Genomic DNA, 24,532 nt, shown 5'->3' with positions numbered 1-24,532 from the left:
GCTCGATGGACCATTGGTCTGACTCAGTATAAAGCAGCCTCCTATGCCCCCCCCCTTTGAGGATTTGATAGAGGATGGGCACTCTTGTTCTGTCTATTTGATGGGCTTCTAATGGAAGAATTACTAGGAATGAAACAGGCGGGGCAACATTATGGTGGGCAGAGGGGAGATGACATAGTGGACCTCCTCTGTCCATGGAGAGGGGGTCCACAATTTCCTGTGGCCCCTGGAATGCCCTCCCAGGGTACCCAAAGCCTCCTATATTGAATACATATCTAAAACAAGAAACATAGAATCAAATCTGATGTTCTCTATGACTGATATCCGATATTAGGCCACTCAGATTCGAACCATTAATATCAATGGACTTAAATAACTTTCAGACATTATGCTTTGAGTATGGATAGCACCTTATTTTAATATAACAGATTATTTATTTGGTGTATTTATATGCTGTCTCATAATGGAAGTTATCTGGGCAGCTTACAGTAAAAATTAAAAGCGATTAAACACAAAAATAAAACCATGAAAACTGATTGGCCTCTTCCAACTCTATGATTCTATTATATGATTCTGTGAATTAGGTGAGAATTTCAATTCAGTTCTCATTTCAAACTGAATTTGTGCTTTCCAAAACAATATGGGAACCAATCACAGCCATCCTTTGAAATCCACACTTATTCGAATTTTGCAATGCAGTTGTCCAACAAAACAAATGCATATGTTAGGAGAAAGTGTGCATAAAAATGAATATATCAGTGAAAATAATGTGCAAAAATGCATTATGATGACAAATAGCTTGAAATACTATGTACAAAAATGTGTTTGTTAAAAGAAATTTGTACCAAATTCTGGAGAATTTTAATGAGGATATTTTTAAAAAGAAATTTGCAAATTGCTGCAGGAATGTGGAGAACTGAATTTAAGATTAGAAAAATGAGAAACTGAGAGAACCTAATACAGGATAAAAACCAGCAACTGGGGGATAATATCAACATAACAAAAGCTCATAGGAGCACCAAAAATTTCACATGTCTTAATACTATAAAATATTATTATTAATAATAATAATAGTAATAATAATAATATTTATATCCTGCCCTTTCTCCCAGTAGGAGCCCAGAGTGGCAAACAAAGGCACTAAAAACACTTTAACACATCATAAAAACAGACTTCAAAATATATGAAAACAAAACAACTATTAAAAACATAATAAAACAAAAGATGTTTAAAAACATTTTTAAAACCTTTTAAAACATCTGTTCTTAAAAAAAGGTTTAAATACATATTAAAAAGCAATTCCAACACAGACGCAGACTGGGATAAGGTCTCTACTTAAAAGGCTTGTGGAAAGAGGAATGTCTTCAGTAGGCACCGAAAAGATAACAGAGATAGTGCCTGTCTAATATTTAAGGGGACAGAATTCCAAAGGGTAGGTGCCAGCTCTTTTTCTCTGTAACATCTGAATCGGGAGAGGCTGTGCAAGCCCTGGACCACTGCCTGGACTCAGTGGTGGGCTAGATGAGAGCCAATAAACTGAGTCTGAATACTAGCAAGACGGAGGCACTGTGGGTTGGTGATTCTCGAGTTCGGATAATTGGTCAGTTGCCTGCTTTGGATGGGGTCGTACTCCCTCTGAAAGAGCAGGTCCGTAGTCTGGGGGTGCTCCTGGATCCATCTTTGTCGCTAGAGGCCCAGGTGACCTCAGTGGCTAGGAGTGCCGTTTACCAGCTTTGGCTGGTGAGACAGCTGTGGCCCTTTCTGGACTGGGATAGCCTGACCACTGTTGTCCACGCACTGGTAACCTCTAGGCTGGATTACTGTAATGCGTTCTATGTGGGCTGCCCTTGAGGTTGGTCCGGAAGCTGCAGCTGGTGCAAAATGCAGCGGCGCAGGCTATCGCCAGCATGTCACCCCGCTGCTGAAAGAATTGCACTGGCTGCCCATTAGCTACTGGGCCAAGTTCAAGGTTCTAGTTTTGGCATACAAAGCCCTATACAGCTCGGGACCAGGATACCTGAAAGACCGTCTTACCCTTTATATGCCCAGTCGATCACTGCGCTATGCAGGTGAGGGCCTTCTGCAGATACCATCTTATCAGGAGGTTCGTTCTGCACAATATTGGAAACGGACCTTTAGTGCGGCGGCACCTACCTTGTGGAATTCCCTCCCTTTGAATATTAGGCAGGTGCCATCTCTGCTATCTTTTTGGCGCCTTTTGAAGACTTTCCTCTTTCAACAAGCCTTTTAAGATGAGACCTTTCCCAGTCTGCATCTGTGTCAGAATTGTTTAATATGTTTTTTAATAATGTTTTTAACCCTTTTTAAGGTTGTTTTTTAAAATGTTTTTAATGCTGTTTTGTTTTAATGTATTTTAAGATCTGTTTTTATGTTTTTTTAAAGTGTTTTAGTGCTTTGTTTGCCACCCTGGGCTCCTGCTGGGAGGAAGGACGGGATACAAATTAAATAAATAAATAAATAAATAATCCAGCCTAGAGGTTACCAGTGCTTGGACAACAGTGGTCAGGCTATCCTTGTCCAGACGAAGCTGATAAAAGGCACTCCTAGCCAATGAGGTCACCTGAGGCTCTAGTGACAAAGATGGGTCTAGGAGCACCCCCAGACTATGGACCTGCTCTTTCAGAGAGAGTATGACCCCATCCAAAGCAGGCAACTGACCAATTATCCACATTCAAGAACTACCAACCGTCTTGCTAGGATTCAGAGTTAGTTTATTGGCCCTTATCCAGTCCACCACCGAGTCCAGGCAGCAGTCAAGGGCTTGTTCGGCCTCTCCTGATTCAGATGTTACAGAGAAATAGAGCTGGGTATCGTCAGCGTACTACTGACACCTCACCTCAAATCTCCTGATGACTGCTCCCAAGAGCTTCGTATAGATGTTAAACAGCATGGGGGACTAGATGGTACCCTGTGGCACCTCACAGCACAACTGGCAGGGGGCAGAAAGACAATTACCCAATGCTATTCTCTGAAAACAACCCTGGAGATAGGATCAGAACCACTGTAAAACACTGATATCCATCTCACCAAGTCGACCCAGAAGGATTCCATGGTCAATGGTATCAAAAGCCGCAGAGAGATCATGTAAGAATAACAGGGTTGCACTCTCTCCAGATAAAGGTCATCCATCAGGGCGGCCAAGGCCAATTCAGTCCCATAAGCAGGCCTGAACCTAGACTCGAATGGGTCAACATAATCTGTTTCTTCCAAGAGTATTTGCAATCGCTGCACCACAATCCTCTCAGTCACCTTTCCTAAGAAGGGGATATTTGTGACCGGGTGGTGGTTGTCACAAACCATTGGGTCCAGGGTGGGGTTTTTCAGGAGCGGTCAGATCACTGCCTCTTTCAGGATGGTTGGAACCACTCCTTTCCACAAAGATGCGTTGACCACACTCAGGATCCACTTGGTTAAGCCCCTTCGGCAAGCTTTAATATGCCAAGAAGGGCAAGGGTTGAGAGAACACGTTGCTGGCTGCATCATCACAAGCACCTTGTCCACATAATCAGGCCGTATCAACTGAAACTGTTCTCAAGAAATTGCAGCAGACGTTGCACTGGACACCTCACTGAGGCTACAGTAGATATGGATGAGCAATGAGATTGCTACGGCAGCAAGCAACTTTGAGGGTAAAGTGCCTTGCAAACAATTCACAGTGGCTCTCCAAAAGATCTAAAACTCCATTTCCTGAAGTTGATGTCAACAGACCCCTGACAATATGGAAAAGCTCCACTGGGCGGCTACTTGTGGATGTGATGGTGGCAGAGGAGTGGGCTTTCTTTGCCACCCTCACCACCGCAAAGTAGACACTGTTATGATGTTTTACTCGTGCCCAAACAGCCTCACAGCATGTCTTTTGCCACTTGCGCTCTAGCCGTTGTCCAGCCTGTTTCATTGCCTTTAGTTCACTGGTGTACCAAGGTGCAAACCGGGCTCCACAGTGCCAGAGAGGGCACTCAGGGGCAACCGTGTCAAGAGCCCGCTGCACCTCGCTGTTCCACAGCATGACAAGAGCTTCAACCAGGTCACCTGCTCCATCTACTGGGAACTCCCCTATGGCATTTAGGAATCCTGTGGATTCCATTAGTTTCCAGGGGTGGACCATCTTAATCTGTCCATCACTCCTGCAGGGTAGGATCGGAGCCATAAGTCTAAACTTCACCAGGAAGTGGTCTGACCATGACAATGGGGTGACATCCACACACCCCCAATCTCCAGACCACCCTTTCCAACATCTGGAGCAAAAACCAAGTTGAGGGTGTGCTCTACCCTATGAGTCGGGCTGGTAACAACTTGAGACAGCCCCATGGTCCTAATGGAGGCCATAAAATCCTGAGCCAGAACACTAGAGGTAGCCTCAGCATGGACATTGAAATCACCCAGCACTATCGTTCTGGGCTCCGCCAACACCACAGATGAAATGGCCTCCACTAGCTTGGTCAGAGAAGCTTCCGGGCAGCAGGGTGGACAGTACACTAGCAGCAACCCTAGTTTCCTGTCTCCTTGGCCTGCCACCAGGTGCAGGCCCTCACAGCCAGCTCCAAGACAGTGGTTTCCTGGTGACAGAGATGGAAGTTCTGTAGACAGCACAGCAACTCCTCCCCTCCATCCCTGCAGCCTGTGCTGGTGTTGCACCGAGTATCCAAGTGGGCAAAGCTGGGTCAGATCAACTCCTTCCAGTTCACCCACCCAGGTCTCGGTAATGCACACCAAAATGGCACCTTCATCCACAATCAAATCATAGATGAGTGTGGTCTTACTGTGTACCGATCTGGCATTAAACAACAGCACACACAGGCCAATGGGCACAGCAGATGAGCAACGAGGAACCCATCCATGAGAGGAGTAGGAGCGAGGAACAAGGTGTAGATTCTTCTATGGTAGTTCATCACCTCCATTGATAGGATCTATACACAACAGTACCTTCCACCTCTGTATTCCCATTGAAAATGTAATATATGAACTTGAACCCATTCACCTTTTTCGCCTTTAGTTATGTCTGTGTGTAGGCATGTTACGTTTTTGCAGGTGTATAATTAGATGCATGATTTATTCTCAAACCTGTTGTATTCTGAAACAGAATTGGTTGTAGTCTATCAGCATTTCTTTAACCTGACCTGGATTCTCTAAATAGCAGATTATAGAATCATTTTTTAAAAATATTGAAGTGGGGTATGTAAAAATGACAGATCAGGCAGAAGTACTACTTGAAAGTACAGTGTGCATTGCATGATATTTTAAATTAGTAATGCCCGGAGAACTCTGGATAAATGTTAGCATTGTTGATGATCTTGTCTTATATTCTTCCTTCTGTTGGCAGAGTTCAGATAATTCCATTAAGTAGTTTTTTTAAGATCTAGTGGAAAATGTTACTGAAGCAAAGTTTCCATCTTGTAATGAAACTGTTTTTTTTAATGGTCCTTTGAAGTTGAGATGGCACATGGCAGGTTCATATGAGCTTTCCATTTTATATGTCTCCTTTGTGTGTTATCATTGGAAAAGATGCTCTTTTCCATTGCTTATCAGTTAAACAGAAACACTTCTGTGGAAAATATAAATTAATGGCAGTGTGTAAGCAATTCTCAAGCTGGAACCCAGCTAACTACTTTATGCTCGTGTTATAATTGCATTGAACTAATTGGATCATTTTTGTCCAGACATATAATGTCATTGTAACTTGATCTTGTTGCATCTGTTAAAAGGGTGGTGTTGAGCTTCACTGGCTTCATTTAAAGATGAAAGTACACTTTTAGAAAACGTTATATTGTGTGTTTTATTTAAATTTTTGTCAAATTGTGCATATCGGATAACAATGTGCTGTCTGAGGGTCAAGTCAAATGCATCATGAGCAACTTCATCCTTTAAAATGATGATGATGATAGCAAATGTAGGGCCCCCAATTCACTTGGACAAATTACACATGATGCTAATTAGTAACTTCTTCAGTCTTTGCCCTAAGGCTGATAGCAGTGGAAGGGGGGGTTCATTGAAATCACAGCTGGGGAAGGAAGGGTTAAATCTTCCCTGCATGCTGATTTCCTGGTGAAAAGCAGAAGCCCTGCTGCCATACCTGCTATTTTTTTAAAAAGACTTTGCATAGTTACTAATAACACATTTATTAGTACATGTGTAGTTTAGCCCTAAAATAACGTGCTGAGAAATCTTGGAGATGCAAGAACCCTATTTCACAAAATTCAAGGAGATGTTGAATGCTGCTTATTCAGGTTGTTGCTCATACAGCCTACATTTTGACCCACTGCTCTGACAATGTACTAATTTTGTATCTCCTCCCAATTTCTTTTTAAATGTGTAATTATCAATTTTAGCGTAGTATAGGTCAATTTAACTGCAGCTCCATGATTTCTGACTCAGCCATTGTTAAGTGTAGCTTCTTAATGATCCAGTTAAGGATTTTAGTCAATCAACTGATTAATCAATTAGCCAATTAAATTGTTATTGATGCTTAGTATGGTGCTATATACTGATGGTAACTTTATTTTAACTAAATATAGCATGTGTTTTTTAGAAGAATAATGTATTTTTTTTAAAAAATCTTATAAGGAAGCTTGACAGTGTATGTTGCATCTGCTCTGTTAGATAATAGATTACTGTTGAATTGGGTGAGTCTCCTATTCAAGGCTTCTTAAAGCAAGTTAATGTTATTATCAGATTAGTACAGAAATCTGTTTTGCCTAAAATTGGCAATGAAGATGTGATGTTGAATTAGATTAAAATGTATTTCATTACCCCCCATGAACCTTAAGGATGGGGTGAGCTGCAAGCAATTAATTTAAAGTAGTAATTTGCTTGCCTGTATCTATCTTTTTCCTCTGAACTTTGCCATTGTTTAATTCTACAACTGTAATATTTGCCTAGTCTTGTAAAATGTGACATTTTGTTTAAACTGTGCTCCTTGCAATGAATCACAAAAAGAGAATGCAGCAGAATAAGAACATAAGAACATAAGAAGAGCCTGCTGGATCAGGCCAGTGGCCCATCTAGTCCAGCATCCTGTTCTCACAGTGGCCAACCAGGTGCCTGGGGGAAGCCCGCAAGTAGGACCCGAGTGCAAGAACACTCTCCCCTCCTGAGGCTTCTGGTAACTGGTTTTCAGAAGCATGCTGCCTCTGACTAGGGTGGCAGAGCACAGCCATCATGGCTAGTAGCCACTGATAGCCCTGTCCTCCATGAATTTGTCTAATCTTCTTTTAAAGCCATCCAAGCTGGTGGCCATTACTGCATCTTGTGGGAGCAAATTCCATAGTTTAACTATGCACTGAGTAAAGAAGTACTTCCTTTTGTCTGTCCTGAATCTTCCAACATTCAGCTTCTTTGAATGTCCACGAGTTCTAGTATTATGAGAGAGGGAGAAGAACTTTTCTCTATCCACTTTCTCAATGCCATGCATAATTTTATACACTTCTATCATGTCTCCTCTGACCCGTCTTTTCTCTAAACTAAAAAGCCCCAAATGCTGCAACCTTTCCTCGTAAGGGAGTCGCTCCATCCCCTGGATCATTCTGGTTGCCCTCTTCTGAACCTTTTCCAACTCTATAATATCCTTTTTGAGATGAGGCGACCAGAACTGTACACAGTATTCCAAATGCGGCCGCACCATAGATTTATACAACGGCATTATGATATCGGCTGTTTTATTTTCAATACCTTTCCTAATTATCGCTAGCATGGAATTTGCCTTTTTCACAGCTGCCGCACACTGGGTCGACATTTTCATCGTGCTGTCCACTACAACCCCGAGGTCTCTCTCCTGGTCGGTCACCGCCAGTTCAGACCCCATGAGCGTATATGTGAAATTCAGATTTTTTGCTCCAATATGCATAATTTTACACTTGTTTATATTGAATTGCATTTGCCATTTTTCCGCCCATTCACTCAGTTTGGAGAGGTCTTTTTGGAGCTCTTCGCAATCCCTTTTTGTTTTAACAACCCTGAACAATTTAGTGTCGTCAGCAAACTTGGCCACTTCACTGCTCACTCCTAATTCTAGGTCATTAATGAACAAGTTGAAAAGTACAGGTCCCAATACCGATCCTTGAGGGACTCCACTTTCTACAGCCCTCCATTGGGAGAACTGTCCGTTTATTCCTACTCTCTGCTTTCTGCTTCTTAACCAATTCCTTAAGAAGCAACCTTGTATACACTTTTTAATGGATATTGCCTCTATCTGGGCTCATGGTCCTGTTTAAATAAAAAGAATGGGGACAGGACGGAAGAACATAAGAAGAGCCTGCTGGATCAGGCCAATGGCCCATCTAGTCCAGCATCCTGTTCTTGCAGTGGCCAGCAGGATGCCTATGGGAAGACCACAAGAAGGACATAAGCTCAAGAGCACTTTCTCTCCTACAGTTTCCAGCAACTGGTATTCAGACACATGCTGCCTCCAACAGTGGCCATTGATAGCCTTGTCTTCTATGACTTTGTCTAATCCTCTTTTAAAGCCATCCAAGTTGGTGGCCATCACTGCCTCCTGTGGGAGCGAGTACCCACAGGATTTACTTGGAAGTGAATCCCACAGGTTTTCGTTAGGCTTACTCCCAAGTCATTTGATTGCAGCCTTAATATGTGTTCCAGAGTTGTGTTTATTTATACCAGGAATTGGTTGACTTCAGTTTTCCATAATTTGCTCCCCACTCCTTTTTTTCCTGTGTTGAGCAGGAAGATCTGACGAGGTATTGCAAGAGCTGAATTTGCATGGATCCCCATGATCAGGAACTTTGACAGTGCAGGGTTTATGATCATGAGGATGACTGTAAGCACATTTCAGCCAAACACAGTTTCCCTTAGACCCTGTCACTCAATGTGGGAGTGAGCAAAGCCAAACCATTAGCAAACCACCAATCTCGAACGAGCACAAAACCAAAAGGCCCTGCTAGCATGTCAAGTGAGTTAAAAGCTTAAGCTGAACATCATCCAGTCCTCTTTGGGAGGCTAGAAAGTATAACGTAGGCAAAACCTATGAGGTATGAGCACATTTCTTTCTTTACACTTTTACAGTTTGAGTAAAAATATGTTGTACATGTAAGTAGTTAATAATGGAACAAGAATCCCAAGGATATATTCCTTACTCAAGGCTTGACTTTCAGAGGAGTCATTCTTGTTTCTCCTCCTCCAATCTGAGGTGAGGCAAGTGGTGACATGCCTATGTTCTGCGTCCATTGTTGAAATCCAACTGCTGGAAATCACAGTGAGGAGAACACTGTTGCATTTGGGTCCTGCTTGCAAGCTTCCCATAGGCATCAGGTTGGCCCCTGTGAAAACAGGATACTGGACTAGATGGGTTGCTATTTGTCCAGCAGGGCTCTTCTTACGTTCTTATGGTCTTCATTTGTATGGCTTCCAGTTTGCGGAGCTCTCTCCCTGGGGAGCCTTGCCTGGTGCCTGTTTTAATGTCTTTAGGAACCCATCTAATGGACAAATAGTCTGACCTGGTCTCAGGCAGTTTTCTGCTGTAATATTTGTTCGTTCATTATTTTTTTAAATCAGGGTTTTAAAAATACCTTTTAATATATATTTATTAGGAGCAGTTCAAAAACATTTTTAAAAAATAGAATAAAACCTGCCTGATGCAAGAAAAGAAAAGAAATTGAAGTAGGTACCAGGCATAGAAAGAACTTATTTTCTCAAGTTTTACCATTGGATGGGGTTTTTAGCATGATTTGTTGATTGCTCTTCTTTATGCTTTTGGTAATGTTTTATTGTATTTTTTTTTAAAAATAGGGTAAAAATACAAAAAAACCATTCCAGATTGTAAACTGCCCTCATAAAGTTTTAAACCACCCTTCAATACAAACAGTTGATTTAAAACATTTTTAAAAACGAATGAACAAACTTAGATGATAGAAAACTGTGTTATAAAAGGTAAAGGTGTCCCCGCACTTATAGTGCGAGTTGTTTCCGACTCTTAGCGTGACATCTTGCGACATTTACTAGGCAGACCGTATATATGGGGTGGGATTGCCAGTTCCTTCCCCGGCCTTTCTTTACCCCCCAGCATATGCCGGGTACTCATTTTACCGACCACGGATGGATGGAAGGCTGAGTGGACCTCGACCCCTTTTACCGGAGATTCGACTTCCGCCTTCCGTCTTCAAGAACATAGAAGCCTTTCTTATAGGATCATAGGAAGCGGCCTTAGACCAAGCCAGACCTTTTGTCAATCTAGCTCAATATTGTCTAGGCTCTCCAGGGTTTCAAGCAGGAATCTTTCCCAATACGACCTGGTGATGCTGGGGATTGAACTTGGGACCTTCTTTAAGCATGTTGAGCTGTGATCCCTCCCCATTTAAAATAATTCATCTAATTTGGTAAGGAGAGTGTGATCCACACACTTATATTCCATAACTAACTTTATATGAGGCTCTATGGGCCATGTGACCAAGAGTTTCTTGTATTCCATTAGTAGGGGATGGCCTACATGCAGGTTGTGGCATGTCCCAAAGAGCCTTGGAAAATCTTGGAATTTTGAGTACCAGCTTCCATTTTTAGTAGTAGTAGTAGTAGTAGTAGCAGCACAGCCAGTGTGGTGTAGTGGTTAGAGTGTCGGACTACGACCAGGGAGACCAGGGTTGGAATCCCCACACAGCCATGAAGCTCGCTGGGTGACCTTGGGCCAGTCATTGCCTCTCAGCCTCAGAGGAAGGCAATGGTACGCCACCTCTGAATTACCATGAAAACCCTATTCATAGGGTTGCCATAAGTCAGAATCGACTTGTAGACAGCACAGTAGTAGCAGCAGTAGTAGTAACAACAATAATATTTTAGCTTTCATGGTTGTGAAAGCATGATGAATGCATGGAATTTGCCACCACAGCGTGTTGTACTAGCTGCTAGCTTAGGTGGCTTTAAAACAGGAATAGACAAGTTCATACCTATGGCTATATGGAGCTTCCATTCTCAGAGACAGTGTGCCATTGAATACCAAGGAGAGGACTGTTGCCCTGCTTTTGAGCTTCCCAGATGCAGGATGGATCTTTGGTCTGATAAAGCACAGCTCTTCTTTATGTTTTTGTCTTTGCCTAAGTGGAAGCAAATGTTTATTCTTTTGTCATGGTGCTAAACAACTTGCACATAATATTAATTAATATTGAATAATATTGAATATTAATATTTTCAGTGCTTCATTAAGATTGGTTTTAAAAGGTGGTGGAAGTAGTAGTAGGAAAAGAAGAATAAATAGTTGGAAGCAACAGTTAGTCAGTTGAGCTGCCAGTTGGTGCCCATGTATAATCTTGTTACTTTAATTGGCATGAATCATGAATATATTATCTTGACACAAAATATAAATAAATGGGAGAGAAAGAGAATGCCTCCTCATGTCACTCACTTTTATGTGTAACTTGTTTTATGGAAATCTTTGCCAATCTTAAGCTGATGTACAGAGAGGTTAAGATCCCTGCATCCCCACTACGTTCACTGGAGTAACCGTGGGCAAATTTGCCCAGCTACCTCACCTTGGGGAAATGAAATGAAAGAAAATAGAGAATGTGAATGTCTTTGTATGCTGAGGATGGTTATAGGATGTGATAAGGCAGATTGTATGTGGCTTCTGAATAGATTCTAATTTAATACATTTTCCTTAATGGAACCCCCCCAAAAAAAAATTGCAGAAGGATTACCTAAGATCATCTTGCTCCATCAAATAATTTGTTTTTCATATGAAAGGACAGCAAAAATAAACAAATCTCGATTTGAAAATTATATTTTTTATACATTTAATCAATTATATAAGATGCATTAATACAGGCTTCAAGCTTGTACAATCTACTCTGTTTTTACCCCCTAGAACCCAGAGAATTATCAGCTGGACCCAAATGTAAAATAGTGCTTTAGAAAGGAGGACAGAAATGTACTTAGCATTCAGGAACAGAGCACCTCTTCAACCCAGGAATTTGTTTTCAGTACTGGAACTGTCACACAGCAATCCATTTCTGATTCCCCTTCCCCAAAAAAGTTCCTTGTTTCAGTAGCCTAATTTGGGGGGGAAAATAAAATAAAATTGTTTCTATTGTTAATCAGTTGGGAGTTAGAACTCCTTGGTGGTCTAATATAGCTCAATTATCCTTTGTGCTAGCCATGTCTTGTGGCTCTTGTATCAATATTATTTACTTTTTTCTTCCTTTTTCGACTTGAAGGCAGTACATCATCATCATCAGATTTAAAGTAGATTGACAAGGCCTAGAAGAGCTTTTCAGATTTAAAGTAGATTAACAAGGCCTAGAAGAGCTTTTCTGTACTTTTCTCTGCTTATTCTAAGACTTCTAGTTGCACTAGAAACCATAATAAACACAGAAATTTGTTTTATTTTGTCACTTTTAATTAAAAAATAACTTGCTGCTTAAACATCAGATATAAAATACAGATTAGGGCAAGCAGGAGGTGAAAAAATAAGAGTAGATTTGGAGGACAGGCAAGTCATGCTGATGTCAAAATGTAATGGTCTTACTTGACCAATCGGGGCCAACTCGATTTCCACCTTTCAGATTTTTTTCTGTGTTACTGCAAGTTCAAAACCATGGGACAGAGCTTGGAAAAGTTACTTTTTTGAACTACAACTCCCATCAGCCCCAGCCAGCATGGCCACTGGGTTGGGCTGATGGGAGTTGTAGTTCAAAAAAGTAACTTTTCCAAGCTCTGCATGAATGTTACTGCTTTCTTGGCAGTTCCGGATAGAGCCTATCATATAATGAATTAAAGTGTTTATGGCTTGGCACATAGATCACTCATACTGTTGTAGCACATGATGGAGCAGATGTGTATATTTTGTGCACAGGTCTGCACCATTCATATATAATGGTGTAGTCATGCTCCTACTGGGCTCCTACTGGTAGGAGGATGGGATATAAAGTCAGTCAGTCAGTCAGTCAAGAAAGAAAGAAAGTGGGGCCAGGTCTATTTTCTTACATTAAAAGAGTGTGCAGGGGACTATGCCCCATTAAACAGTTCACTACATTCCTTTGCTTTGAAATTTTTTTCCTGGTACATTTGCTGTTGTTGAAACCCAAATTTGTCCAATTTCAAAAGAGAACAAAATGGCAACATGAATTTCTTCCAAATAGGCCAGACTCACATCACCTTTATTGAAAGCAACTTACTTGATGAAGAGTTTTGTGTGTGTGATACATGTACACATATACAAATACCTTTTCAGCCAGCCTTTTTACAGAACTGATACTCTCATAAACTGTGGAAATGTTCATCCAAATGTGCTAATGTAAGTATGGTATACAGCTGCTACTGCTACTGCCACCACCACATACACTTTATTTTGTGCCAGCCATCAGTTATTGGGAAATAAATGGACCACTATCCTGCTGTAGTGAGGTGATACACTGACCAGTGATACAAACGTGGGAAAATTGGCCTTGGTGTGCTTGAGCATTGGAGTCATTCAATAAAACCTGTGTAAAGCATTGTGTACTAGAAAGATGGCAAGGAGAACTGGCTGTGTAGTAGCATTACTGACAAAGGGTGTAATTTGGGATGTCCTGTTATTGTACAAACTCTGGCATTTGGTGGAGCTGGATTCCTGAAAAACTAGGTTTTTGTTGAGATCAAATTCATAGTTCTGATTGTTGCAGAGATGCATTTTAAACCATGTATGAATCAGGCCTCATGCAGCTGAGTTGTGTGGGTGCATTGAGAGAAATGTTATGATTTAAACAGAAATAGATCTCTAAGGGTGATAAGCAGTGGGTCTTGTGTTCTTTTGCCATAGGAACCTAAAGGTAATCCCGCAAAGCTAATTGCATGCCAATTACACATCTTTTTAAAACAGACCACAGTGCTTGGTTTTTCAACTTGTCATTGCAAATCCAAAAAGATACGAACTATTGTGGTACTTTGTGGATTAACAGTTATTAGGCTGATAAGATATATTAGCTGAATTGCACATAGCAGAGAGGCTTGCCTGGCACCTGCTTTGGTGGTGTTTTGGTGCCTGGTGAAAACTTTTTAATTTTCCCAGGCCTTCTAATTTGTTTTAGCTTTAAGCTGGTTTTACTCTCTGTGACTTGCCTTTCTGCTGTAATATACTTTTATTTTATTGTTATTCAATTTTAAATTGTTTTATTTCTTGTTGTAAGCCACCCTATAACTCTATTATAGGGCAGTCTATATATGCTGCAAGTAAATAAATAAAATACGTAAGATCAGCATTCCCCCAGCTTGATGCCCTCCAGATTTTTTTTTTACTATTATTTATTTATTTATTTATTCGACTTATTAGTCGCTTATCTGGCTGAATTGTCAGCCACTCTAAGCGACGTACAAAGCAGAACATGCAAACATCAAAACATTAAGAGACTAACAATAAAAACTAACAATAACGGAAAAGCTAAAAAAACAGGAACAGCAAACCAAAAACATTCATCTTCCTGGTAAAGGACAGTCCCCAAACAAATGTCACTAAGAGCAGGGGTGGGGGGCAAGGCAGGTGGAAATGCTTGCCCCTTGAAGGTCCCAGCACAGTCTCATCCCTGCAGCAGCACAACTCAGCCTGCAGCTCCTCCTGATAATGCCCAGGCAGAGGGGTGGGGCAAGGCAGGTGGAAATGCTTGCCCCTTGATGGTCCCAGCACAGTCTCATCCCTGCAGCAGCACGACTCAGCCTGCAGCTCCTCCTGATAAGGCTCAGGCAGAGGGGTGGGGCAAGGCAGGTGGAAATGCTTGCCCCTTGATGGTCCCAGCACAGTCTCATCCCTGCAGCAGCACAACTCAGCCTGCAGCTCCTCCTGATAATGCCCAGGCAGAGGGGTGGGGCAAGGCAGGTGGAAATGCTTGCCCCTTGATGGTCCCAGCACAGTCTCATCCCTGCAGCAGCACAACTCAGCCTGCAGCTCCTCCTGATAAGGCTCAGGCAGAGGGGTGGGGCAAGGCAGGTGGAAATGCTTGCCCCTTGATGGTCCCAGCACAGTCTCATCCCTGCAGCAGCACGACTCAGCCTGCAGCTCCTCCTGATAAGGCTCAGGCAGAGGGGTGGGGCAAGGCAGGTGGAAATGCTTGCCCCTTGATGGTCCCAGCACAGTCTCATCCCTGCAGCAGCACGACTCAGCCTGCAGCTCCTCCTGATAAAGCCCAGGCAGAGGGGTGGGGCAAGGCAGGTGGAAATGTTTGCCCCTTGATGGTCCCAGCACAGTCTCATCCCTGCAGCTACAACTCCCATTGTCCCCAGCAAATATAGTTAATGGTCAGGGATGATGGGAGTTGTAGTCCAACAGCATCTGAAGGGCTCCAGGTTGAGGAAGGCTGCTGTAAATTCAAGACCTCTTTTAAGCATCAGGAACCTCCATTTAGTAGCACTGTGCATGAAAGGAATAAAAAAGAATCCCCACAGTGGCTTAGAACAAGAGATATAACCATTTAACAGTAACAGTAAAATAAATGTTCTTTTATGATTTATTTAATTTGAGCTCTTATAGCTAGTGTGTACTAGCAGAAACCAGTGATGATTTGAAATGAATGCTGATGAAAGTTAAAGAGGAAAGCACAAAAGCAGGACTGTAGCTGGACGTCAAGAAGACTAAAGTAATGACAACAGAAGATTTATGTAACTTTAAAGTTGACAATGAGGACCTTGAACTTGTCAAGGATTATCAGTACCTCAGCACAGTCATTAACCAAAATGGAGACAATAGTCAAGAAATCAGAAGAAGGCTAGGATGGGAGGGCAGCTATGAGAGAACTAGAAAAGGTCCTCAAGTGCAAAAGTGCATCACTGAACACTAAAGTCAGAATCATTCAGACCATGGTTCCCAATCTCTATGTATGGATGTGAAAGTTGGACAGTGAAAAAAGCGGATGAGAGAAAAACTCATTTGAAATATGGTGTTGGAGGAGAACTTTGTGCATACCATGGACTGTGAAAAAGACAAATAATTGGGTATTAGAATAAATTAAACCAGAACTATCACTAGAAATTAAAATGGTGAAACTGAGGTTATCATATTTTGGACACATAATGAGAAGACATGATTCACTAGAAACGACAATAATGCTGGGAAAACAGAAGGGAGTAGAAAAAGAGGAAGGCCAAACAAGAGATGGAATGATTCCATAAAGGAATCCACAGACCTGAACTTACAAGATCTGAACAGGGTGGTTCACAACAGATGCTATTGGAGGTTGCTGATTCATAGGGTCACAATAAGTCGTAATCGACTTGAAGGCATATAACAACAACATAGCTAGTGTGAATTTAGGATGAGTTAACATAGCAAGCATCCTTATACCAAGTTGGGCCATTGGTCCTTCCAGCTCAGTAAATAGTCTGCACAGAATAGGAGCGGTTTCTTTTCCAGCCCTACCTGGAAATGCTGGGGATTAAGCTGGGGACCTTTTGCATGCCAAGCATGTGTTCTTCCACTGAGTTAGAGTCCATCTCTTAAACCTGGTGCCCCTAAAATAACATTGGTACATTATTTTACTTTCAGTATATCCAGGTCCCTTTTAGCTTCTCTTGAAATTGATCTAATTAGTTAACATTAAGTGAGTGGAAACATCAGTTGATTGACATATTTAAAATATATATTTGTCATCCTGAAGCACTGTAGGCTAAAACAAACCATGGCAACTTTCTGTTTCATATGTTCTTTATTATAAATGGAACCCTGAAAAGGTTTTTTTTTCTTCTGTGAGGAGTTTCTTTCATCCTAGGGACTTCTAGAATTCACTAATTTGTTTCGTGCATTCATTATATTGGAACAAAATAAAGTTCAGTAAGTAGCAACGCCAGAGTTGACCTTTTAAAAACTCTGTTGTCAAGCAGAAGAACATTTTCCCCTAGCAACAAGTGTTTTGCAGCAAGGGAACAGCAATTCAATACCTCAGCTCCAAGGTTTGTTGGGGAGGGGTTGATGTTAACAACAGTGAGGATCGGAAACTTTGCCATAGCATTGATTACACAGCTGAATTTATGTAGTGTACTAGAGAGGCTGCATTGTACAATTAAATAGGCAGGAACAGACATGAATAGCAAACAGAATAACATAGTCAACACATATATTGCGTACAAACAATGTTCCACTGTCTGGTTCAGTGCTCCACTGTGACTGTCTGAATAGAAGAGTCACATATAATTGATCTATTCTTTTATTGTGGAGACTCTCAATAATACGCTTGTTTTATTATTATTTTTGCTTCAGAAAACAAACAAGTGAATCCTCCAAAGTTCTGTTTTGAAACTCTTTAATTTCCAAACAAATATGTCTTCTGTTTTGATAGCCCCCCTCAACATGTTTAAAAATGAGGGGGAGGAGAGATTGGTTCTGATGTTTATCAAGAATCCACACATATAAAACTCAAAAGAAATTATCTGGTGAAGCTTTACAGTTATCATTAGAGGAAGAATCCATAATCATTCAAATAAATTTTAATGTTGCCATTGACTTAGTGAGATTCTTGGAGATCATAGATAAAATACATAAACCTAATCTAATACCCAATAGTATAAAGGTTTTATTCCTACTAAATAAATGTCTTGTATTTGACAGTAAAATGGTTATTACATTACAAAAGCCTTGACTGGCTCAAATACATAGTTTGACTAGCTATTAATTTTTGTCATTTTTTCTTTGAATGCAAAGTTAATTTATTGTTAGCCAGGTGCTAGTATTAGCAGGAAATGTTTGAATTCTGAAAGCCTTTTTTGGGATGAACACTAGCAGTATTATCTAATCCATGCCTGGTTCTTTGACTGCATATTGGTTTTACTAAATTCATAATTTCCAACCTGAATGTGTCTTTGAGATTTAATCTCATTTGCACAAGGCACCTGCCTAACTAGAATAAGCAGATTAAATGTTACATATAACCTTTCTCCAAAGGACAGAACTAATAAACAGTTTCCTGTATCATTTCATGCTTTCTTTAGAGAAGTAGCTGTGGTACTCCTGCTAATGGACAATAAAATCTATAAGGAGGAGATGTCTGGATTTATTTGTTTGTTTCTTTGATTTTATCCTTTTAACTTTGCCCTGATAGTCAGCACAATAGAACTTTGAAAATGGTGCATCTTGCTGTATCTGCAACTGATACAGCTGGAATGTCCTTTTTTGTGATCAATAATTAACAAAATGGTAACAAACATACTTGCTTTTTAAGAACATAATATTCTTATTATATAGCCTTTGGGTGGCAATTAGATGTGTCTGCTATATAATTAAAAGTTGGGGAAAACCCTGAAAAACAATGATACTGATACACAGTGCTTTACTTTTGGAAAGTAAAGGGGCCTTCCCCCCGCCCAGTGCTCACCCACCCAATCTCCTCCCCTCTCTGCCCCTCCCCCTCCCTCTTACCCCTACCCTTCCCTTCTCTCCCTGTCCCCCTCCTTCCCTCCCCTTCCCTCCCCTCCCCCCTCCTCCAAGTCAGTTTCACCTATCCTAAGCATGATTGCACAGGAGTAAATCCCACTGAATTCAATAAACATGCAAATGATTAGACCTGCCCTTCCCCTCCCTCCTCTCCTTCCCCTCTTATCTCCCTTCCTCTCCTTTGCTCTTCCTTCTTCCTCCTCCCCTGCCCACTCCAGCTGTCCCTCCCTTCTCCTCCCCGCATGGTCAGTTTCACCTATCCTAAGCATGATTGCACAGGAGTAAATCCCACTGAACTCAATAAGCTTGCAAATGATCAAACCTGCCCTCCTCCTTCCCTCTGTCTTTCCTCCTCCCCATCCTCCACCCCTCCCCATCCCCCAATGGTCAGTTTCACCTATCCTAAGCATGATTGCAGGGGAGTAAATCACATTGAACTCAGTAAGCAGGCAAATGATCAGTCCATTTTCAGCAAACTTGCACAGGATCTTATTTCTTACCTTTCAGATTAAAAAGCAGAGAAATTCACTAATAGGCAAAAAAACCTTGCGATTTAAGAACGTACCTATAGCCAACAGATATTTCTATCAAACTTTAAAAAGCAGGAAAATTGGGCAGCTATAATGAATGCTCCAGGGGAGCAGGAAACATGTCCTCCTCTCTGAGATATTGTACTGCTCTACAAATTTGTAAAAATGCAAACACCATTTGGGTTGCACAGTCCAATCCTCTTCCTGTGTAGCTTGGAAGAATTTGGTAACGTGCCTCTGAGCATATGGTGAATGGTGGCAACACCTGCAATCAGCTCAGAGAACAGAAACAAGACATGTGCTGTGCTGATCTTGTTTTAGCAGGGAGGAACAATATTAAGACAGTTGATACAGTTCAGGTAGTCATTTTAAATATGTTTGATTTACTTTGCAATTTTAGTGAAGTTTCCTATAGTAAATCATTTTCTTTTGCTTCTGCGAATATGTGAAATACAGCAACACTTTGTAAAATTTACACTAAAAATATTCCAAAAATAATTGTGGAATTATGGCACTGACTATTCTGCAGAATAGTCTCCAATGAACATGAGGAGTGCCTCAGTTTGCACAAGATAAAACAGTAGGAGGTGAAATATATTCGAGCAAATTTCTAGATATGCTCTATGTTTTTAATTGATCATGCCCACCTTTCCTTAAGTGGAGTAGTTTAAGCATAGCAGGCTGAAAACATGCATCTTTTCATCTTCTTCAGGTGAGGCTGTTGCTGTACTGAACCGCTGCCTGGCTGCGATAATGGACTGGATGAGAGCGAACAAACTAAAACTCAATCCTGACAAGACTGAGATGCTGTTAGTTGGGGGGCCCTCTGCTCAGATGGTTGATGTCAGACCTGCCCTAGATGGGGTTACACTCCCCCTAAAGGAACAGGTCCGTAGTTTGGGGATCTTATTAGATCCACTTCTGTCACTTGAGGCTCAGGTAGCCTCGGTGGCACGAAATGCGTTTTACCAGCTTCGGCTGGTAGCCCAACTACGACCCTATCTGGACAGGGAGAACCTAGCCTCAGTTATTCACACTCTGGTAACCTCTAGATTGGATTACTGTAATGCTCTCTACGTAGGGTTACCTTTGAAAACGATTCGGAAACTTCAGCTAGTGCAGAATGCTGCGGCGAGAGTTCTTACTGGGATGAAGAAATTCGACCACATAACACCTATTCTGGCCCAACTGCACTGGCTTCCAATATGTTTCCGGGCCAGATTCAAAGTGTTGGTCCTTACCTATAAAGCCCTTAACGGCACTGGACCGCAATATCTGATAGAACGCCTCTCTCGCTATGTTCCTACCCGTTCACTCCGCTCGACGTCTAAGGCCCTTCTCCGGGTCCCAACCCATACAGAGGCCCGGAGAACAGTAACAAGATCTAGGGCCTTTTCGGTGGTGGCCCCCGAATTATGGAATGCCCTCCCAGATGAGATACACCTGGCGCCTTCCCTGTCATCTTTCTGGCGCCAGGTAAAAACCCACCTCTTCACCCAGGCATTTTAATGTATTTTATGCTTCTTAATCTTATTTATTTTATTTCTAGTTTTCTTTTATTTTGTTTATATAATGTTTTATATTGTCTGCGCAATACACACTTGCTGTATTTTAAATATTGTGGTTTTATCATGTTGTACACCGCCCTGGGAGCTGCTAGCTATAGGGCGGTTTAGAAATGCAACTAAATAAATAAATAAATCTTGGGCAGGCCAAGTTTATTTTTTCCAACACCTAGAGTCATTGCTTAAGTAGCAACATATTGTAATCAGTCTGATATTACATCAAACTGCAGTTTCAGATTCAACTGGTAATGCGCCCAAAATAGACGTAGAACATAATCTCCAGTTTGAAACACAAAAGACTGTCTTCACCATCATATGACATTGAGTAATAAAAACACTTTGAAATTAATAAAAATAAATTTGACACAGATTTCTAGGATGAATAATGAGAGAAATATAATTTTCTAGGTTAGATTTTCTGTAGAAACAGTAGTAACACAGGAAAGAAGCAATGTAAGAAGAACACCACCAAACATACAAAATCGTAATTCTACATCTTTGGAGATGGCAGGTGTTGCCACCACTCATATTTGTAACAACAGGTGCATTTCAAGCCACATTTGCTTAATCTTTTTATCATAGTTCATAAGTCAAGTATTTATTTCCATACCACTTGCATACCAAAATGGCTTCTAAGAGATTTACAGTTATAAAATCAAACATAAAATCTATACATAATATAAATACACAATAAAACAATTCAGTCAAAACATTAAAAACATCCATAATTAAAAATTACAATAAAACAAGTCTGCTAAAAAGCATAACAATTAAAACAGTTGAAATAGTTGAAAACAATCAGATCAGGAAGCTCAAGTTCAGGGGAATACTTGCCTAAACAGTGTGACTTAAAGAGCCAATGGAATGCCAATACCAATTGGGTCTGTCATATTTCAGCAGGAAGGTTGAATTTAACATTTCTAATGTCATGAACCCATCCATGCCCTTCATGCAGGCAGTTCTGCACATGCAAGAGAGATGAGGTCACTGAGGGGGCATGCAGGAGATGAAAATTTGGTGGAGCCATGCCCACTAGATCATGCCACAAACATTTAGACATTTCCTGTGCTTCAAACCTATTATTTTGGGCAAAAATAATGTTAGGCAAAAGTTCTGTCATCACAGGCTCCAGGTTAATCATAGAATGGCCCAGATTCTAGTATTATGGGAGAGGGAGACATTTTTCTCTCTATCCATGTCATATGTAATTTATTAACCTGTTTCAGATTCACATTTTTCTAAACAAATAGTTTCAAACATTGTGACCCTTTCTTAGAGGGAATTGCTCCAGCCCCTTGATAATTTTGGTTTCCCTTTTCTGAACCTGTTCCAGCTCTGCAATATCTTTTTGAGGTGTGGCAGCCAGAGCACTTAACAGTATTCCAGGCAACATCACCCCATAGATTTGTATAAAGTTATGATTCAAAAATACTTGTTACCAGTACAGTTGAATTCTGAAGGTTCAATAAAATATATTGATGCACGCTTTATATAAGCGCAGTTATCCCACTAAAGTACATTCTGCTGATTAAGTAAGATAAATAGAGTAAGAAATGTCATATCTATATACCTTAGAGGGAATGTCATGGGGATTTTCTTAGCATGTGTGCTCAGTGGTCTTTATGTACTAATTATATGCGTATGTATGTATATATGTGTGTGTATATATACATATACACACACACAAAGATAAATAGCATAGCTTATAGCCCCTTGCTGTTCTGTTTGTTTTCTCGAAGGGGTTGTTTCTATTTGCCAGGATTTGAAATAGGAGGAGTCCTCAGTAGACTAATAGATTTATGATCTCATTCTTCTAGGAATTCAGAAAGCTTGTGCTTAGTTTCCTCTTTGGTATTTTCAAATATCTCCTGAAAACTTCACATCTTGTTTAAATGTGTATACTTCCCTCTTCCAAAAAATAGCTACCTAACAATTACTTGGCACATTAGCAGGAAAAAATGGTTTTTTTCCTTGAATCTAATAATTGCAAATTAATGTGTACAACTAAACCATTTATTTGTGTGTTGATGAAGTATAGATGCTGTTTGTTTTAACAACTGTAATGGAAAATTGCAAAAAGCACTGTTGAATAGGTCTCTTTTCTTCCAGGCTTGCATAGTGTGCACTTGCACTTTAAAGGTTCCTCTCAGCTAAATCAGTAGGGGCTCAAGCCCTGCACTTCTGCATCTGATTCCCTAATTAGAACTGTGTGTGCACATGCATTACACCGAGAGGTAGACACCCTGTTGGTTGAGACCAGGGCGTGGGCTTATAGGATAAGTTTGTGGCTTAAGCTGATTTTTGCCCCCCTGGGTCTTGCCCCATTAATCCTTACCGACCTTTTTCAATCTAGAGGGAAATATATGGTGACCTCTAAGTTGTTGTCCTTAGGCTTCTCCCAGTCAGCTATATTACAACTGGGATATTTCAAAGCCAAAGAACTCACCATGCAACGTATTAGGGACATAGAACTTCAGTTTAATATGAGTCAGTTGCCAGCATTTCCCTATATTAGGCCCAGAGCAAAGGTGCCCGCACTTGCGACTTACCTAACTACTTTGAGTCTTCCCAAGTACAGAAAGGCATTTTCCCGGGCCAGATTTAATGCTCTTCCCTCGGCTTTACTTGATGGGAGGTATAAGAAAGTGCCCTATGCAGACAGGCTCTGTATCTGTGACTCCGGAGCACGTTAAGTTACATTGTCACTTTTATTCTGATCTTTGCACTCTGTTCATCTATCCCTGCCTTCTTAAAAGGATCAGAACTTTCGAAGAAAATGAAGTCCATGTTTTACTTGAAGATTGAGATCCATTCATCACGGATATGGTTGCGAAATTCTGTGTTGCGGCCATGGCTCGCAGAAAGAGCTTGGTCCAATCATCTTAAATTTTATTTCAATTATTTTATCACCTGGTATCAGGCTTGGGTAAAATGTATTTTATATGTCTGTATTTATATTTGTGTCAAAATTGCTGGTCTTGGACCGAATTAAATAAATTCAGTTCAATTCAACACTCTTGCTCGGATTAAAATGAAACTTATATTAGTGTACATCTCATCCAAAGAAAAGTGTGATGGTTTTGTTTTTATTTTATTTTTTTTATTTTATTTATTTATAAAGTATTTGTATACTGCTATTTTGTAAAAAAAATCAAAGCAGTTTACAACACATTAAAAAAAACCCCACCATAGAATAAAAATTGCAGTACTTGTGTGTGTATGTGTGTGTGAGAGAGAGGGAGAAGGAGAGGGAGAGAGAGTATTATACTCTCTCAGAAATTGGGAAGCACGGCCAGCTGCTGATTTATTTATTTATTTATTTATTTATTTAATAGCATACTGCTATTTCATTTAAAAACATCAAAGCAGTTTACAAGTTTTTTTAAAAAACTGATACAGTAAAAACCATTAAAAATACAGTAAAAACAGAGGTCAAGTATTGATTCCTCCTAATTGACTCCTGCTTATGATAGTTCCTCTTCCAGCATCCCTAAACCTGACCTCCTTAGCAACCGTCTAGCAGGGCATCAATGAGGCTACTGAAGAGTGTGCTGAGAGCTGGGTCAGAAGTTCTCTTGCATTTAAAAAGTCTTCTCCCCTTTATATTTTCTTGTTTTTATTAGACTCCTCTATCCCTGCCTCCCCGACATATACTAGCAAGGGGACAGGCCCTGCACTGGGTTGGGAAGAGGGGGAACCCTCAGTTGGGCTTCCCGCTTGCCAGACAGAGATCAGGAGGAAAGGAGTTATCAGATAGCCCTGAACTCAGTGGCGGCTGGTGGCTCCATGTCATGGGGCAGTAGAATGCGCTCCGGGTTTTAGTCTAAACATAGTCCCAACTTTCAGTGGGGCAGTGGAATCCTTACCTTGGGCTGCTGCTTGAAAGTCTGGATTAAAACCTAGAGCAGATTCCACTGCCCCACTTACCATGGAGCCGTTAGCCGCAGTGCCTGCACTGACTTTCTTCCTGGCCTTGGGCTGCAGATGACAAGCAAGTGTGATGAAGGGAGGCAATGGCTTCCTTCCCCCTCTCTGAAGTAGAGAGAGACATCCATTCAGGACATATGTGACAGCTGTAGCTGTCTCCC

General features: G+C 41.0%; 1 protein-coding gene across 8 annotated transcripts in view; it reads left to right on the top strand.

The window, feature by feature from the left end:
- TTC7B (tetratricopeptide repeat domain 7B) overlaps window positions 1–24,532 on the top strand; it is a 178,621-nt gene that overhangs the window by 152,808 nt on the left and 1,281 nt on the right. The window lies entirely within an intron of this gene.

Source organism: Rhineura floridana, chromosome 2 (assembly GCF_030035675.1).
Source record: "Rhineura floridana isolate rRhiFlo1 chromosome 2, rRhiFlo1.hap2, whole genome shotgun sequence".
In the NCBI taxonomy this organism is placed as follows: Eukaryota; Metazoa; Chordata; class Lepidosauria; order Squamata; family Rhineuridae; genus Rhineura; species Rhineura floridana.
Note: the sequence above shows the minus strand (reverse complement) of the source record. Positions and strands in the feature narration are given on the sequence as shown.